Here is a 19,729-nt window from a genome sequence, read left to right as displayed (position 1 = left end):
CCTTTCCCGCGATGTAAACGTCAATCTAACATTCAGGTGTCGGTGACGATTGAATGAGAAATGGCAAGAACTGTAAAGTTATCAGTCGTGGTCTGACTTAAGGTATTCGTGTTTGTGAAGACGGAATACCAATAAAATCAATTCTTTTTTTGCTAGGGGCTTTACGTCGCACCGACACAGATAGGTCTTATGGCGACGATGGGATAGCAGAGGCCTAGGAGTTGGAAGGAAGCGGCCGTGGCCTTAATTAAGGTACAGCCCCAGCATTTGCCTGGTGTGAAAACGGGAAAACACGGAAAACCATTTTCAGGGCTGCCGATAGTGGGATTCGAACCTACTATCTCCCGGATGCAAGCTCACAGCCGCGCGCCTCTACGCGCACGGCCAACTCGCCCGGTAAAATCAATTATTAGGGCTACCGGGATAATGAATCGAAACTACCACTTCCTGAATGAAAGTTTGTAAATACATTACTCCGTGACTATCTCACCAAATCAATCCTAAGTACAGTAAGCACTGAATACACACGCTCAGATCACAGACTCCGTTGAACAGCAGCAATGACCAATGGTGTAAAGATGGAGAACAACTAAAGAACATCATCAGAGATACCGACTCTGCCATTTGAACTTCCACCATCCGAATGAATATAGAATTTCCCGTCTATCTTGTTCTATAGAAAAAAATTTAAGCTGTATACACAATCACTTAGCTCCGAGCTACTACGGAGAGTAAAGAGCAATGTCATAAACAATGGTATTAAGTACTATTTACACCTCATAACCTATTGTTCTGTATTTCTCTGGTGCTCATACGATCATTTAATGATAAAACCGCAGCTAATATACGACGTCATGTAACACAAGCCACTATGCTCTGTCAACAGAAGATGATTTATGAGACTAGCACTGTGCATTAATTGATATCGACCAATGAGTGCAAATGAGAAAACACACTTCAGTTCATTAATTAGAGTCGTGTCTATGAAGAGGACACATCTTTTTAACGTAGAGTATTATTTAGGTAACGATAATATTTGATCATTTAATAGTACGTGCTCCTAGTCGGCCCTACACTGTTACATACATCAAAATAACATTGTAGTGTCGACTATGTCTGCAGCACACCTGTTTGGAGGTAGTTAATAATAAATTCATACGGCTCTTTGTTTTTGATAGAATTACGTAAACATAAAAGAGAACACAGCCATTGCGCCGAGAAAAGAGGCACAATACCGTCATTGCGAGAGTACTACAACGTATCTGACGCACATTTTCTTATGCTTATGTGTAAAGGAACAATGAGCTTTAACGTACCGCATTGTAGGAATGTATAATTGTACGACGTATTTATGCACTCCTATAGTACAATGTATCTAAGGTGCATTTCTCTATTCAATTTTGTAGCTTTGTAATTTTCCAATAGCTTTGTAATTTTCCAATATGAAGTTTTTGTAATCAATGAAAATATGAAAAGTACATTAAAATTAAAATATGAAAATCAGTATTAAAATACTTTGTATTAAGTAGAACGAATTTACGATTAATAACATTCATTTGCAAACAGAAAATTTGCTCATCATGGAGCAGACATCCCTTGCGCACATAAGTGGATACAGCTACAGTAAATGATAGTACAAAGAAATTCTCAAAATATTTTAATACACAATTATTTACCACAGGTTGATAGGATGCATTTAGTACAGTGTTTGAACACCGGTGGCATGAAGACAGTTGGTGATATAGTCGGACAAGGAGAACACACACATACACACACACACACACACACACACACACACACACACACACACACGTCGGATGTTCTCCTGATGAAGATCATGCCAAAGCTGGAATTGCTGACCCTTCAAATCTGCCGTAGTTTCTCTTGGCTGAAGTCTGCATTGTTATTGATGGGTCTGGAGATCTTGCTAGCCAAGGAAGCATGCTGACATCACGAAGGTAGGGCAGCGATACATGAGACCGGGCATTATCCTGCTGGAAAATGTGATTGTCCTGCTATACCAGGGAGGGAATCATAGATGGTTCCAGAATTTCCAGGACATTCTCAGCGCCGACATTGTTTTCCAATTACCACTTGAGGGGGAGCGGGAATCATAGGAAATTGCTCGCCACACAATGATACTCCACGGTGAGTTGTGACTCACTGCGCCAGCCAGGACGTCTCCAAACTCGAATTCGGCCGTCTTCTGTATCCCGTGAGAACCGTAATTTGTCTCTGAGCATTACATTTCGCAAATCTACAAGCCGCCATGTTGCCTGTTCCTGGAAGAAGTTCAAACCAGTTCAGCGGTGTTGTGTTAGTAGACGTTGTAAGGAACTCCACGGCGACAGATCCTGCTCTTCTACCCACCCGGATATGGTACTGTTGGACACAGACGTATCCCCAGCTACCGCGACATGCCTCTGGATGGTACACAGTGACGCCATTGTAGTGTTTACAGACTGCTGTACGATCAAAAGATACTCCGTGCTGGTGGTCCGCCGGGGTCGGTCCGAGCCTTCTTGACATGCGTAATTGCTCTTATGTCCCCACTGTGTCCGACACTGACGCAGAGTGCGGCCAGAACGTTGATGTGATGAGCAATGCGTCCAGACATCCAACCTTCACCTCTCCGTCTGACGATACAGCCTCTCATATACTCATCAAACTGTCGATCACGCCGTCGGGGCATGCTGTGTGTCAAATTCAACTTATCTGTTGGTTCACACATCTCGCAATACTCATGCATTGTCGTGCATCTATGCATTAGAGTCCAATGACAAACAATTTCTATGATAAAGGCTACTAAATTTCTTGGACTAATTATTGATGAATCACTAACGTGGAAAAACATGTGGAATCTACCTATGAAAACTCGACCGCAGCTATCGGCATTCTAAACATACTCTAATGTGAAGTTTCTTACGATTTATTGAAATGTGTTTTCTAAGCACTAAATGAGAGCCATATTACTTATACGATCCATTTACAGGCATGTTGTACTAAAGATACATTCGCTAGAGTTGTTATACTGCATAAAACAGCACAGAAAATAGTTTTTTTTAAATTGTCTCTTCAAACTCCCACTGAACAATTGTATAGGCTATGCAATGTTCCTTCAATTGATAGCCTAAGACATAAATTTTCATCGGTCAAATACATTATGGGAAAAATTCAGTAATCCACAATTACAATACAATCATATCTACACACACACACACACACACACACACACACGTATCCATTCAAATAAATATGGAAGTAATTCGTAGTGGCATTATTCTGTTAGTCCCTGACATAAATTGCCAGAAGATAAGAGTATAAAGAACCCCTCTTCAATAAAAATGTTAAAAACGATGTCAACTCTCTTAAGTAAATTAAAATTGTAGAGTTTGTAAATTTTGAAATTGACGGTTATTTTCCTTCAGTAAACCATACAGTGATTGGCCACCCTGTTATTTTCTGGGTCTTGTACTCTTTGGATACAGTCTGACTACAGCTTATGTCACTGGATAGCAGCTGTGTACCTTTGTTGATCCAAAAGATGTCAATTATAATCAAAAAATGATTGATTTCTTTTTTATGAAATAAAATATAATTTACGTTTTAATAATAGGGGTAATTTGATTTTTACAGAATCATATTCCAATTATACTTGCATCACCCTGCACATCTTTTTAAAATTCTTGAATATTATCACCGATATTTGATATCGCCGCTGCAAGGACAAAACCTCCAATGTGAAATATTTTAGCTTAGAACATTGCGCCAGTAAGGTTCTGTCATCTAAGGTGCAATGAAATGAAAACCTATAACCTGTTTTCCAGTCATTGACAAGGGTCAGGGACGCAATGAATGAAGCAGATATAGGCTATTAGTACGATGGGGTCGCCACTCCCAAAGTGATTTATTAATGACTGATAGATGCTATGAAATGAGAATGGAGAGTGTTACTGGAATGGAAGATGACAGGGAAAACCGCAGTACCCGGAGAAAAACCTGTCCCGCCTCCACTTTTTCCAGCACAAATCTCACATGGAGTGACCGGGATTTGTACCACGGTATCCAGTGGCGAGGGCCCTACGCGCTGCCGTCTGAGCTACAGAGGCTCTCTAAGGTGCAGTATTGTATGCATATTGTCAAGGTAATCTCGCTCTTCATAATGTATGTGCTGCGGGTCAGTATATCTCCAAAAATATTATCACATATGAGGTTTTGCTCCGGCAACGACGATATACTGGTCTCGTCGCCGAAAATGTAATAATTTACCCTAAGATGTAGGTAACCAATATCGTTAATGAAATGACAGCATAAAAGGACCTGTTACAGTGCCCAGTGGGACACTGACAGACAGAGTTTGATAATTACTATTGGTGTTCATACAATTCAAAATTCAAAAATTGTTCCCTATCTATAATATAGTATATAATACAGCCTAGATCAATAACCCTTATGACAGCTGTTTCCTATTTATTAATTAAAATATCACGATCAAATATATCAAAAGCTGTTTTGATATCTATAAACACGCTGATGCTATTTAATCCAAATCCATAGCTTCTTGTAATGTATTAACAATATCTCCATGAGCATTGTACGTGCTTGAATTTTGTAAAAATCCATATACTGTAGATATTGATAAAATGATTCTTATCTATAAATTACAATAGTCAAATTACATGCTCCATAATATTCAGCAAAATATGAATGATAGAGATAGGCCTATAATTATTAATTTCAGTTTTCTCCACTCCTATGTAGATAGATGAGAGCTTAATTTTTAACTCTTTCACAGACTTTACCCTCTTGTACAGATGCATTGAATAACTTATACGAGGAATTAAATGGAAAAAAATTTCATTGCGTGTATTGTTCCTAATACGATAGCAGACTTCACTATTTGTATTTTTAAATTATCCTATTATGTTAGCAACTTCATTTCCTTTGGTCGGACTTAAACACAAAGAACTACTCTGTACACTTCCCAAATTAAGAGGTTCATTCAATTGAATATAAAAGCTTTCCCAATATTCTCTATTATATTGTAGACATTTTCTTCCTATACTTCTGGAACACCCTGTCTGTACTTAAACACTGTTATACCATAGATATCGTGCCTGTTCTGCCAAAACGGCGAATGTTACAATGCTCTTCCTATGCATTATTTCCCTGAAGAAAGGTCACGCCTTCAAGCTGTACATTGATATGCAGTCCATCAGAACAATTTTCGTTGAGTTCAGTTTCCTATGTGCGTGTGTAAAGGAAAATGAACTTTACTGTACCATACTGAAGGAATGTATGTTTGCATGGCATTTACCCACTCCTAGAGTGTGATGTATTTAAGGTTCATTTTCCTTTACACACCCGCATAAGAAAATGAACTCAACGAAAATTGTTCTGATGGAATGCATATCCATATGTGGCTGGAAGGCGTGACCAGTCTTAAGGGAAATAATGGATAGGAAGAGAATTGTAATATTCGCCGTTTTAGCAGAACAGGGACGATATTCGTGTAGTTGATTTGCCTCGTTGTCTAACATGTGTTCGGCGTTTTCCAGCTCTTTTTGGAGTTTTTAATGACGTAATAGCGTTTAGAGAGCACCTCTCTAAGTCACTTTAATATTTGTTTTAAAATTAATAATCTTCTTTAGTTTATCTATTACTCTGCCTATAAGACGATCTAATAGACTATCGAAAAAACTTGAGTTCGAGAGAACAGAGTTCAAGACAGAGGTAAAATCAGATGTTGTGCTCTTATCATTTTCCTTTGCTTGGGTGCACATAACATCCCTCCCGCACATGATTATATTCCTTGACTTATTGGCGCCACCTTTCTTCTTGGTACTGGACTTCCGTGACATTATAACTTCAACTGATATACCCACGCAATTAAGCCACAGTATTTCAATAAGACAAGCTGTCCCAATATAAATGATAACATTTTCCCCAATATATAGCCTATATTTATGGTTTCACACAGTCTTGCCCCCAAAACGTTATCAAACACGGACTATTTACTGTGAACTGTACACTTATTTAACACGGGATAATTAATATAGGGGGCATAGATATCAACTTGTTAGCGAAATGAGATGACTCCCTTAACCTCAACCTCACTACGTATACAGCTTACTTACACTGTTTCTCCAGTATAACTCGTCGAATGTTTCAAGTGTTCCCAAGCTCTAATAATTGCATTAAAGAACATATAAAGATTCTGTTTTCTATCGTGTTCCGCACAAAGTAATAACATACTAGTTTTATATATCTCTCTACAGGTCTGTATGATCAAGAAGAGAGAACATTAGTGAGATAGGCCTTTACATTTCCTTTTCCTTAGTGTGCTTACACCGTATTTTATATCAATGCCTACGTCATTCTCAGGTACTCCGTACATTATTACCTTATTTCAGGTGGATAATAGAACTGTCTCGGAAAGGTTTCCCAAGGGAAAAGCCTCCAACAATTCCTGGTCATACATCCACGCCCTAATACGTTTAGAAATAATCGTCCCGGGGATGGCTGGGTGAAGGTAGAATAGTTTTACACAACTGGAATAGATGATGAGCTGAAATAATTCCTTCTTAACATTCAGTGGTATATTCTATTTCAAACTTAATCTAAAACTGTACTCTATTTATAAGCTTTTTTGAGGCGTCAGACTGCAGTGACTGAAAGAACAAGTGAAGCAGTGACAGCAGCAAGTTCATGTGTAAGTGAAAAGGATGTAAGTGTGGTTCAGAGATACATAGATGAAAAAACTTAGGTGAGGCTGTGTATGACCCATCACGGGTATTTAATCGTAATTAAAGTAATTTTCAAATATATCCCAGTACTGGGAATGTACTCGCACCAAAAGTTACAAGAATTTGTATTCAATAGAGCAGGGTGCATCCAAAGATTATTTGACCATAATGTTCACTTTTTTGGCAAGTGGATTAGTTTGTTGGCCTATGATCGTTTATGCATACCTCTAAATGCCTGAAAAAATTTCTTAGTCCGTTCCAAATGATTGGAGTATAGGAAAAAGTTATAGTAATTGGATGGTAGCCGACATTTTCTCATACATCAGCAATGTCTTCCATCTCTTCCTCTAAGAAGAACAGATACAATTTCCAGTGGTTCTCTTCTTTGATGGACACAGAATCCACTTAACTTACCAAGTAAGCCAGCTGTGTTCAGAACTGCAAATTCAACTCATTGCTCACTATCCTTTTGACCCCGACGCAGTTCATTACACCACATGGTCATCAAGAAGTGAGAGAAGCAATAGGCCTTCTGCCTTCTTTACAACCAGATGTCACACCTATAAGTTAAAGAGAATTCTCTGAAATTGTTGGAGCAGAAAATATTAAACTGTTTGAAACGATTCAGGATATTATGGGTCAGGAGACAAAATAATGAGGAGTTCATCATTCTTTACCGTCTATGGATAACGTTCCAAGCCAACAACGGGAAATCTGATGGGGAGGCTGAATCATTACAAGCTAATTCCCAGACATCAGAGGAAATACCTGCAAGCTTAGTAGTTAATCTACCTATAACGTAGAATGATACCACCTCACACGTAAATGATTAACATCAGTTAGGGGTTAACCTCAACAAATCCAAAAATCCTATACAGGGAACAGATTCACAAGAATCCAATAAATCATTTCTGTTAAGAGTGGCTAAAAATGATCACAATGGTGAATTCATAGTCTGGCCTGAAACCCCTAAAAGGGCAGGCAATCGCGTGCCTGAGAGGTTTCCATTTGGAATGATATCCAAAAAATACAAACTCAAGTATCAAAACAAACAAGAGGCAAAAGTTGAAGCCCAAAAAGATAAAGAAAAAGGAAAAGAAAACGGGAAGAGAATAAATGCATACCCCGTGAATTTATCCTATTGTAAATTGGAGTGATATTAACAATCTAGACGTTCATCAGTAATTACTATATTGGCACCAGTGCGTAGAAGGAACGTATAATACTTCTGTAATATAATCACCTCAGAATTGATGTACTTTATGTCAATTAATTGCCTTAATTTAAATAAGGAGCAAGTGGCCAATCACTGAAATGATACTGGCCAATAACTGTCAATAGTGACCAAGAACTGTATCTTTTAGCATCTTCCGAAACTTATTAAAATTTGGGAATTGTGTTGTTATCTGATCAAATATAAATTGTACTGCACGTTAGCAGACACTGCATAGATGTCAATAATGCTGAATAAAATTTAAACTATATATCTCGTTTAGTTTCTTTGTGTAGAAAATAAAATACCCCTTAAGTGGCCAATCACTATGTGGTTTACCACTTAGTTGTTTGTTTGATTGTTTGTTTACTCTGTCCGTTTGCCTTTATGAAATATATAAACAATATAATTATATTATATAAAATAAAACTGTGACATTAAAAAATCATATCGCTTAAGTATATATATCAGAATAAATCTTCATATTATATACTTATAATAAAATATTGTTTCATTTCTAATATATATTATTATTTTATTTTACTAATGTATGTGTAATATGTAGTACTTCTATCTATTCACATAGCCAAAATTATCGTTGAACTGATTTGATGTTAGAAACTTGTATCAATGGAGTGTATTGATTTATTTTATAAATAGTCTGCAGCCATTATAATATTAGAATATACTCCACCACAGTGATCATTAGCTCAGGTGCCTAGACACATAAAAAATAAAATAAATCAATGAATATACCGGTAATATAAAAAAGGGAACCTACTTTTTCTATGAGTCCCATATTACCATTTAACATTCTGAAAACATACGTCGAAATCTTGAACTGTTTTGGAGGTGATTGAGATGGACCTCCTTGTTGACTTATCGTGTGTATTATATACAAGCAAATGCACCCGTGCCTCGCTACGCTATTCTGCACTGTTTACGGATACAGATGTAAATTACTGTACATGCAGTGAATAAGATATTTTTAAATTCCATGTCTCTTACCGTTATTTGAGAAGCAGCGTACGGAGGTCCATGTACGGTGTTTCCAATATAAAGTGCAAGTTGTGGAGTTGTGATGATAACGGCAGATCCACATGCCTACTGCAATTCACAATCGAGATGGGAATTTCCACTTTAATGACACGGCGCATTACCCACTGCGCGGTCACAATCAATTTGGGGAGTTTTATTTGCAATGGCAGGACCCATTTCATACTTCTACACAGATATCAGTTGAGGAAATTATATTATAATGGGAGGCACCAACTCTACTACCGGTAAAAGTTGAGTTGTACTGTTATCATCATAATCACAGGCTCCTTTTCGTAATGTCGGTCAACTTACTGCCTGTCACACCGAGTTGGTGAGTTTCCATTATAATAGCAGGCCACTATGCCTAACGTCAGTCACATTCTGGATGGGTGAACTTGTTTATAATGGCGGGCACTCTTGCGTACTACAAAAACAAACAGGTAAAGGAGTTTTGAAAAATATCTATGCTCCCTAACCTTGTGCCAATAATATCGAGAACGAAATAATTCATTATAATGGTACCCAGGAGTTGGAGAAAGATCCCATTCCTACTGCCAGGAACGTCGATATGGGGAGTACTGATTACAATACCAAACGCCCTCCTGCTGACAGTCATTGACGATTTTTAAGGTATTAATTACAATGGCACACACACACACACGCACACACACACACACTTTGTAGATCGCTACAAATCGACTTCAATGAATAAATATAGATCGACATAAGAACGTATATGCACGTTTACCTCCATTTAAAATTTAACTGCTGGTAAACCGGTACATCATATCGCCAACCGGATTGTACACTCGAAATCTTTAGTATTTCGTGGCCAAAATTAATCATTTCAGGCAAGAAATCAGTACAGCCCTTAGAACCACTCAGTACCAGCTTATACACTCTCTCTCATTGGTCACATCCATCATAGGAGTTAACACATGCAAACGTCTGAAGAGTGAGGAGTGGTGGAGAAAACGAATTACGAGGATATCTATTAAGAATGAAAAACACGCGGAGGGGAAGGCACTTACTTCCCCACCTGCCCATACGTCCGCTGGCTCGACAATGAAGGTAGAGGGGAATGAAGGGAGGAACTACACGGGTCCTTCAAGGCAACAGACGTAATGTGTATGTAAACTCATTGAGGGTCATATTCTGCAGTTTTTGTAATTCTTGTGTGCGAAGTCTGGCTGAAATGTTATCGGTCTCGAATATGAGTTCAGTATCAAATGGTATCACGCTCAACCACTGTAGGAAATAATGACCCTTATTTTCGTCAATATAGGCCCTGTTAAATACTACTACTGCGACTACTTAATAATATTAATAATAATAATAATACTAATAATAATAATAATAATAATAATAATAATAATTCTATCCTCAAAAACCAAAGTAAACATAACCTGCCATTAAATAATTATGATTATCAGAGACGCAAGGACGTTTGGAAAACAGTTCCGATGAAGTTATTGTCACCACTGATCAAGCAATTAAATGCCATATATTGGGGTGGGATTATGTCGTGCACACTTCATCGCAATTAAATTACAGTTCATCAATTGTTTTCCTTGATTAGGAAAATCTAGTATAGCCATAATGTTTAACCATAGAAGCATCGTAACCAGTTCCCGAAATAAATGGATTTGGGAGTGACCTCTGAGTGCGCAACGTCGCAAACGACAACTCCTGGAAGACGATCACATGTGACGTTCCATTGATCATTTCTCTTTCATCCTCTGGGTTGGCTGAAATCTTCGCCCAAACGTTACCTGTTTCCTTTTCCACCCGGAATTCTTATGATTGCGAATGTACGATAAGACGCCACATTTAGCGGTCTAAATGTCTGGTCCTATGATATTTTCTCGTATCTCATCCATTTATGGGTAAGATTGAGTCAGAAACGTTCAATTGGCTGAAGTATGGGTGAGGTTTTTTCCAGAGCGAATTAAATTATTGGATACTTTTGTGACAACAACAAACATAGAATTTGGCTCACATATAACTACTTGTGAGACAATTTTCGTGCAGAATTTGATGATGCTATCTTTCCTATAAGTGATTTAAACCATCAGAACTTTGGCGGTGAAGAGTATTAATATTAGCATCCAATATTCCCAAGTAAAATGCATCGGGCATGCAGAAATATTGAGAACTTTTACTAGTGAATGGAATATAGACAATGGTGCGTGAGTGAAGACCGCACAGTATCGGCTGTATACATGTGATGTGCACCTGGCAAGCAATACACCGAGTGCATTGCGTGACTCAACACATATAGGGGAGGAGAGTAGACAAGCGCGGCATCGGGAAAGAGAAATTTAAAGCATTATTTCTTGTAAGTTTTCGCACTTGTGCATTGTGCCAAGTTAATAAAACTATGAATGTTCACAGAATGTACGATATATAAACAATTAACAAAAATAAATATTCACTAAACTTATTTCCTCAATGACTTGAGGACTCTAAATTCGAGTTCTAAAGGCGCGGCTTGATACGTCAGGAAACCTAAATAACGTGCGGTATAAATTTCTGTTTTAACATTTATCAAAACACGTGAGGAACTACGTTGTACTTAGTTCTATCAGCCTGTATCCTGGAAAAAGTTTTATTACTTGCCAATACCACAGGACGTGCTTGCAATATTTGCTTACATTTCATAATTATTTTGTAATCTGGCAAACTTTGATTGGCCTATGCAGGACAGGTACTGTTTCTACTGATATGCTTCATTAAGGAAAGACATTGTACTCAATTGAAACCCGGAGGGGTTTTACTACTACGATTTAAGTTATGTACGCCAGTCGGTTCAGGGCACTTTAGGGCATGATAATCAGAACGCCATTTTTAGCAAAGTTGCATGCGAGAGAGCGACACGTCATTGTGCTTACGGTAGCGCTCCGCCCAAGGATATCAAGCAAGGGAGCTTGACTGGCCACATGCTGACAGGCCAACGCAGAAGTTGCTCACTGTTGAACTTATATTTCTTTGTCTATTTTCTGGTGAGCTGTCACTACGAGGAAATAAAATATGCTAGAGATCGATTTTTATTTCAGAACAATACGTCCTCTTAAAATTTATAGACACCCTGTATATGTATCTAATTTTGTAAAATGCGGGTAGTAAAATGTATAATCCTACTTGGCAAAAAGACGAAAATATTTAAGATAAATAGCTGCCTCAGTGGAAGTTGCAGTTGTGGCGTAATCTGCTAGAGAAATGTTATATTAAAATAAATGCGCTATCCATTATATCGAATGAAATTCTCAAGTAGCGAACAGGAGTGAGATTCATTCCATGAACAAGATAACTTTCTTCGCTTACTTTCACGGTAATAGAAAGAAATCTTATTACGGTATCTCTTAAAAGAGATTTCTTCTACCTCACACTTTCATAGTTGAGTATGTAAACCCAGCTGACCTCACTGAGACACAAATTACCACCTCTAAATTGTGTAACGTTATATTATATCCTCCTCTAGGATTTCCGAGGAAGTCATTATTATGCAAAACGCTCTCATAGCAATCCCTGGCCGGGCCAAGAAGACCCAGGGAGGGGTGAAGCACCCACAGAATTGCCTTTATAAGCCTATTATATCTTCAGCCAATACCATTTTATCAGCCCTCGTATAGAACACATTTTCACAGAAACACTTTGAAACTAGTCATGTGGAATAAGCCCAGATAACAGAAATGACCAACGATTATGCAGTACCTTGCAGCTGGTTGATAGGCTATGGCTATGCTTCCGAATATTGAAAGAACAAAAAGGAGTGAATAACTGAATTACTACACGGAATTTGATAGTAAGTTTGTGAACAATATCTCTTGAAAAGCTATTTTATTTGATGTATTTGAAGTATTTCATTGATAATATTCGGAAATTATTCAGCCAATTCAAGCTACAGTGGAGCACATGGACTCTTCCAGTATTGTAACACTACTGCTCATCTTTTGATACAAATGCTGGTGTTTGTACTACAGTAGTTTACTCCTGTAATGTCTATATCAGACCAATATATCGTCACTGCCGGGAAAAACCTCCTATGTGAAATATTTTAGCTTAGAACTTTGGCCGGTAAGGTACTGTCATCTAAGGTGCAATATTGTGTGAACATTGTCAAGGCATTCTCGCTCTTCATAATGTATGTATTGCGGGTCAGTATATCTCCAAAATATTATCACATAGGAGGTTTTGTCCCGGCAACGACGATATTCTATCTGTCTGATATACTTGTTTTGCAGAAGTTCATTTAATATGAAATGAAATGGCGTATGGCTTTTAGTGCCGGGAGTGTCCGAGGACATGTTCGGCACTCCAGGTGCAGGTCTTTCGATTTGACACTCGCAGCCGATCTGCGCGGCGTAATGAGGATGAAATGATGATGAAGACAGCACATACACCCACCCCACGTGCCAGAGAAATTAACCAATGATGGTTAAATTCCCGACACTGCCGGGAGTCGAACCCGGGACCCGATGACCAAAAGCCTTCATTTAATATATCAAATGTAATAAAGAATAATAAAGGTTTGTGAAAGGATAACGATTAGCATAACAAAATCAAAATTTCAGTAACTCATACACTCATTTGCAAACAAAATATCGCACCATGAAGGAGCTATGCAGGGCACATAAATGAGTACAGGGACAGATCATGTTACAATAAATTAAACAACAAATATTATTGTGTTCCAAACTGTTATTTTAGGTAAGAGGCACTTGATGAATGCATTTAGAACGGTGTTAGACCTCCCGTAGCAAAGAGGTAGGCGGTAATACGGTCGGGCATAGAGTGATGTGGCATAGAGTGAATGGTGTGGGTTACTGTAGTAACGTCCTAGTTCGTGAACCATGGGCAACGGCTGACTGGCCTAGTAAGTGCCTGAGAGTCGGGATACCAGTTGCTACAGAATGGGGTGAGGGGGCATCTCGGATATATTCTGAATCATGGCCCTCCTTGTGCTCAGGAGGCTAGGACTACACAATCCACTGTTGGCCCCTAACCAGTTACAGGGGAGATCGTTACTTGGACTATGTGTAAGTAGGGTCGCAACGTGCTTCATGAATTTACCGAGCTCAGAACACAGAACGAGCCTCGGACCTATAGGAGTAACGGAATCCCACTCCCACTTGACAGGTAAGTGACTCCTTGGAAACAACATGGCGAACGAAATTGAATTCGATGTGGAGATATAAATAATGGGGCTTATGGAGGAAAGAAACTAGAGCTGGCTGAGTCAGAAAATAGGATGCATCTGTATGTGCTAGGAGTAAATGATATTCGGGTAAGGGGATATAAGGAGGAAGAAAGAGGAGATTATAGTGTACTTAACGGGTGTTAAAAAGGGAACAGCAGAGTGTGGGGTAGGGCTTTTAAAAAGGAATACTATTGCATGCAATATTGTTTCTGTTAGGTACGTAAATGAGCGAATGATGTGGGTAGATTTGCCAGCTAGAGGAATTAAGGTGAGATTAATCTCACCATGTGAGGGTGCAGATGAGGATGAAGCTGACAAGATTTATGAGCATTGAGTGACATCAACAGCAAGGATAGGATAGTTCTAATGGGCGATTTCAATGCGAGAGTTCGAAACAGAACTGAAGGATATGAAAGGCTAATTTGTAAATGTGGGGAAGATATGGGGGTTAATAAGAACGGAGACCGTTTGCCGGACTTCTGTGCTAGTATGGGTTTAGCAGTTACGAATAAATTCTAAGGCAATTCATCGCTACACAAGGGAGGGTAGGGGTACCATATCCATTACTCTCATGATTCCCATCGTTCGTGAAAGGAGAAGAGGTAATGCCAGACGAATTGGCTGTGAAGGTGAAACGTACTGTACTAGTCTGCGGCAGTTCCTTGTAGTCTCTGTGTTTTATCCCCCACGTCTTATTCCATATGTGACAGGACACGGCTCCGAGACCACAATTCGTGGATCACTTTCTGGCAAGCTGAGATCCACCGAAAATTAACCCACGCCAGTAGCACTTCTTCCAAATGCCACTTATTACTTCGAAAGTCCAACGGCTAAGGTATATGATGCGGCGGGAGGGGGGTAAGTTACGGATTAAGCTGGAAGACCCAAGTTCAGAGCAGCAAATGTGTGACGGTCGTTTTCCTGACGCCCAGTGACTGCTCAGGATTTTGGCCTGAATCTGTAATTGGGCAGGCCTCCTTAAGATTACCACTGCCCACTTCACCTGGGGAAAGCCCTATAAAAGTTTTCCTAAACATCGGAAGTCACGTCTTATGTCCAGGTAGGCGGACGCACCCTAAGAATAACCACCCCCCCCCCACCGTGCAGTCGAAAATCAAAACCATGAAAGACACACATTCCGATATTCGTAATGTCAGAAATTTAACTGACGTGAAAACTAGTGATAGGTATGAAAGAAAAACACGCCTCGTTACCCATGAGATCTCTAGACTCAACATTGATGGTGCGGCTTTGAATTAAATCGGACTGTCCACTGAAGGAAACATTGCTGAGTTTTGTTCAGGGTATATCATCTTCTGGAAGGGTAAGGAGAAGCAGGAACGTCGATCCATGGTGTACGATTCATTGTAAATATTATATTGGTTATTGATCACCAACTTACTCCCATTGGAATCAGAGAAAGAAGGCTCTATGCATTCCACTCTCAGGAAGTACTGTTATGCCTCTCGTCTCCGCCTATGATCCAAACTTAGATGCTAGTTATGATGATGATGAAGATGATGATGATGTAAAGGATCAATTCTATAATCAGCTTTGCATTACCATAACACAAGGTACAATCTGAAGATCAGATGTTCCACTTTGGTGATTTCAATGTCAGAGTTGTGCTACGGAAGACTGTTACGTTTGAACAAGGACTTGGCAACTGTAATACAAAGGGGTTATTTCTTCTCTGTCTATGAGAAACACGTTTCAGCTGACAAACCGTATCAAGACAACGTTTTCCTATTACTCATGGACTTAGACAACGCTGTGTGCTTTCTTTGACACTTTTCACTTTATATTAGGCAGACACGCTATATGAGTCACCTGCTAACAACCCAGTGTGGAGGTCAGGTATCGTTTTGATGGAGGGCTTTTGAACTTCGCTCCTGTAGGCTCACCCAGGTTACAAAGGTAACCAAAATTTTGTATATAGATTATGCTAAATCACCTGTATTCGCACCAAAGGAATTTCAACAGTCAGTTAACGGATACAAGAGTGCATGTAATCGTTTTGGTCTTACCATTAAATTTCATAAAACCAAGGACTTGATACAAACTTCACCAGGCATAACACTTCCACTTTTCAGCATCTCCATCTCAGAAGCTGCAATTGAGCAGGTATGTCATTTATTTCACCTATCTGTACGCTGGAATTGTGAGCAAGATGTAAAGAAGGGAGCTGGTGCTGGCCATGCAGCATTTGGGTGACAATCACACCGGTTGTTCACGTATAAGGACCTCACCGTGAATACGAAACTCATAGTGTACCTCGCTCATGTCATCACAACATTGCTGTATGATTGTTCAGCTTGGATCGTTTACCGATATAACTTGAAAAATGTTGAGCGCTTCCAACATCAAAACATGGATCCATGCTGAGGATCAAAAGGGAAGACCATGTTGCTGTTCTTGAAAAAGCGCATGCCGAGAGTACAGAATCGCCTAACATTGATCATCAGCTTAGAATGACTGACCATGTCCGATCGATGAGTCATACCAGAGTTCCTCGACAAATGTTATGTTGTGAACTTTGTTCCGGCACCAGACCACATATAGACCCAATGAGGTGCTGCAAGGACGAGTTTAAGAACACTGCGAATAGGACAAGTATCACTCCACAAAATGGAACACGCTTGCTCAAGACTGTTTAGTTTTCTCCAACCCATTCCTATTGCTGTCAATCTGTTTGCAGGAGAAAGGCGCATACATGAAGAAGCCAGGAGACAAGAACGAAAACTTCATCAGTACAAACACACCCTCCTCCAACAATTTTGTGCAATCTGTGTGGACGCTTTTTCCATGCCAGCAATGGCCTGTTCACTTATTCAAAGTATATACACAAACAGAAGTAAATTTACAGAGAACACAGCTACTGGGAAATGAGTTAAGCCAAACAGTCTGTTTTAATATGGCGGATAGTGGTCATTGGGACTAGAAATTGGAGCAATGATAGGAGGGAACTTTTTTGTTTGCTTTGTATTCTGTACTGACGGAACTGTGCTGCATCCCCCTCCTCCACCCCACGTCACCGATACTCCAAATGGAAGTTAACCCATAGCCTTTTATCTGTTGTATAAACCCCTATCACTGCTTATAAATCTCTAATAAAGCCGTGAGTAAAACCTGGTATCTTCTGCAACGGATATTTCATCGGTATACTCTGACATCAGAAAAGTGACAAATGTACTTCGTAACTATTTTTATCGAGGGATTTAGTAAAAGAAAAGGCACGTTTCAACTTTGTCCAAGTACATGTTACGCACAAAAACGCAGCAGGCATCCTCTGTGCAATCATTTTAATGCATTTTAATGTGACCTGTGAAAGTTCAACGGGCACAAATCGAGATTTATAGTTAGAAATTACTGATATTCGATAGCGAGCCGTGGCAGGGAGTTTATATTTTTCTTTCACTTTACATGATGTAGTTAGTATAGTACTGGAAGAATATCTCGGACGAATTAATTCTGAGGCTAACGACTATTCAAAACTTAAGATTCTACCGTCCTAATAACACCGCAACAAGTGCAGTACATTACATCCAGCTGTATTATATCCTGTTGCGTTGCATAGTATGAAGCCGGAATCTATTTTTACTTTGGGTAATACATTTTTCTTAATACTTGATATGAAGAAACTCAAACCAACGTTCTAGGACATAAATCGTAGATTTTTAACATTCCCCATCGCACTGAAAACTCAAACAGTATTTCAAGAACATTACGTTTTTCATTCGAAATTCGATATAGTCATTCTATTTACTTACCCGTAAAGTTATGCTGAAGTCTCTGCTATTCAATCAATCCTTTTACCTACTAATCTTACGAAAATCCACAAGAAAAAAATAACTTCTGAATGAGCAGGGATTATTATAAATGTAATACAGAATTTTACATATATAATTTCGGTTTCTTACATTCGTGACTTGGAACACAACTATAAAATTAATAATTGAGATGTTATTAAAAAACGCAGTTTGGTGCTCGTAGAACAGTCACAAATTTATCTGTAAATTCGAATGCATGCTAATATTGTGCAGGATATTGTCGCTACCGGAACAAAACCTCATATGTGAAATATATTAGCTTAGAACTTTGGTCGATAAGGTTCTGTCATCTAAGGTGCAATATTGTCAAGCCATTCTCGCTCTTCATAATGTGTGTGCTGCGGATCAGTATATCTCCAAAAATATTATCACATAGGAGGTTTTTTCCCGGCAACGACGATATGTCAACTGTGATTTTACAAACTCATATTCATAATTTAAGGTAATTTGAATAAATAGAATGCATCTGGTAGTATCTATCGTAAAATAATGGATATTACAACATTCTTTGAACCCCAATGAATATTAATTAAATGTATCTTAATTTATCTTTTATTCGTAGATTTATCAGTAGGCTGTAGACTTTACCGTACTCCAGGAATGTATGTTTGCATGAATTATTTACGCACTCCTACAGTACAATGTACTCAATGTTCATTTTCCTTTAAAATAAGCATATGAGAATGAAAATAACAAAAATTGTGTTGATGCACTGTATTTCGACGCCTTAAGGAAAGTAATGCGTAGGAAGTGCATCGGGACATACGAGGTTTTGGAAGTAAGATGACGATATGCATATGTGGCTGAGAGGCGTGACCAGCCTTAAGGAATATAATAAATAAGAAGATCATTTTGTGATATGACCTTTTTCCTTAACAGCGACGATGTAGTCACTGCGGTGCCAAAAACGCGAATGTGGCAATGCTCTTCCAATTCATTATTTCCCTTAAGACTGATCGCGCCTCCCAACCACATAGTGATACGCAGTCCATCAGAATATTTTCGTTGTGTTCATCGACGGCTTACTTCTAAAACCTCGTATCTCGCAAAGCTTTTTCTACCCATTATTTTCCTTAAGACTGGTCACGCCTCCCAGCCACATATTGATATGCAGCCCATCAGAACAATTTTCGTTGTGTTCACTTTCCTGTGCTAATGTGTAAAGGAAAATTAAGCTTAAATGCATTATACTGTAGGAGTGCGTAAATACGTGATGAAAACAACATCCCTACTATACAGTATGGTAAGGTCCATTTTCCTTTACACATCAGCATAGGAAATTGATCACATTGAAAATTGTTCTGATGGACTGCATATCCATATGTGGCCGGGAGGCGTGGCCAACCTTAAGGAAAATAATGCGTAGGAAGTGCATCGGGACATACGAGGTTTTAGAAGTAAGCCGACGTCATCTTCCTATGCCGAACTGAACAGGAAAACGAAGCTTAATAGATCATACTATAGGAGTGGGTAAATATGTCATGCAAATCTACATTCCTACAGGACGGTACAGTAAGTTTCATTTTGCTTTATACGACCGCATAGGAAAACGAACTCACCGAAAATTGTTCCGATGGATTGTATATCAGTATGGGGCTGGGAGGCGTGACCAGTCCTCAGGAAAATACGTATAGGAAGAGCATTGTCACATTCGCGGTTTTGGCACAGCAGCGACGACATGCCTTGCGAGAGTATCTTCAAG

The sequence above is a fragment of the Anabrus simplex genome, chromosome 1, assembly GCF_040414725.1.
Source record: "Anabrus simplex isolate iqAnaSimp1 chromosome 1, ASM4041472v1, whole genome shotgun sequence".
Lineage (NCBI taxonomy): Eukaryota > Metazoa > Arthropoda > Insecta > Orthoptera > Tettigoniidae > Anabrus > Anabrus simplex.
This window is presented reverse-complemented; position numbering follows the sequence as displayed.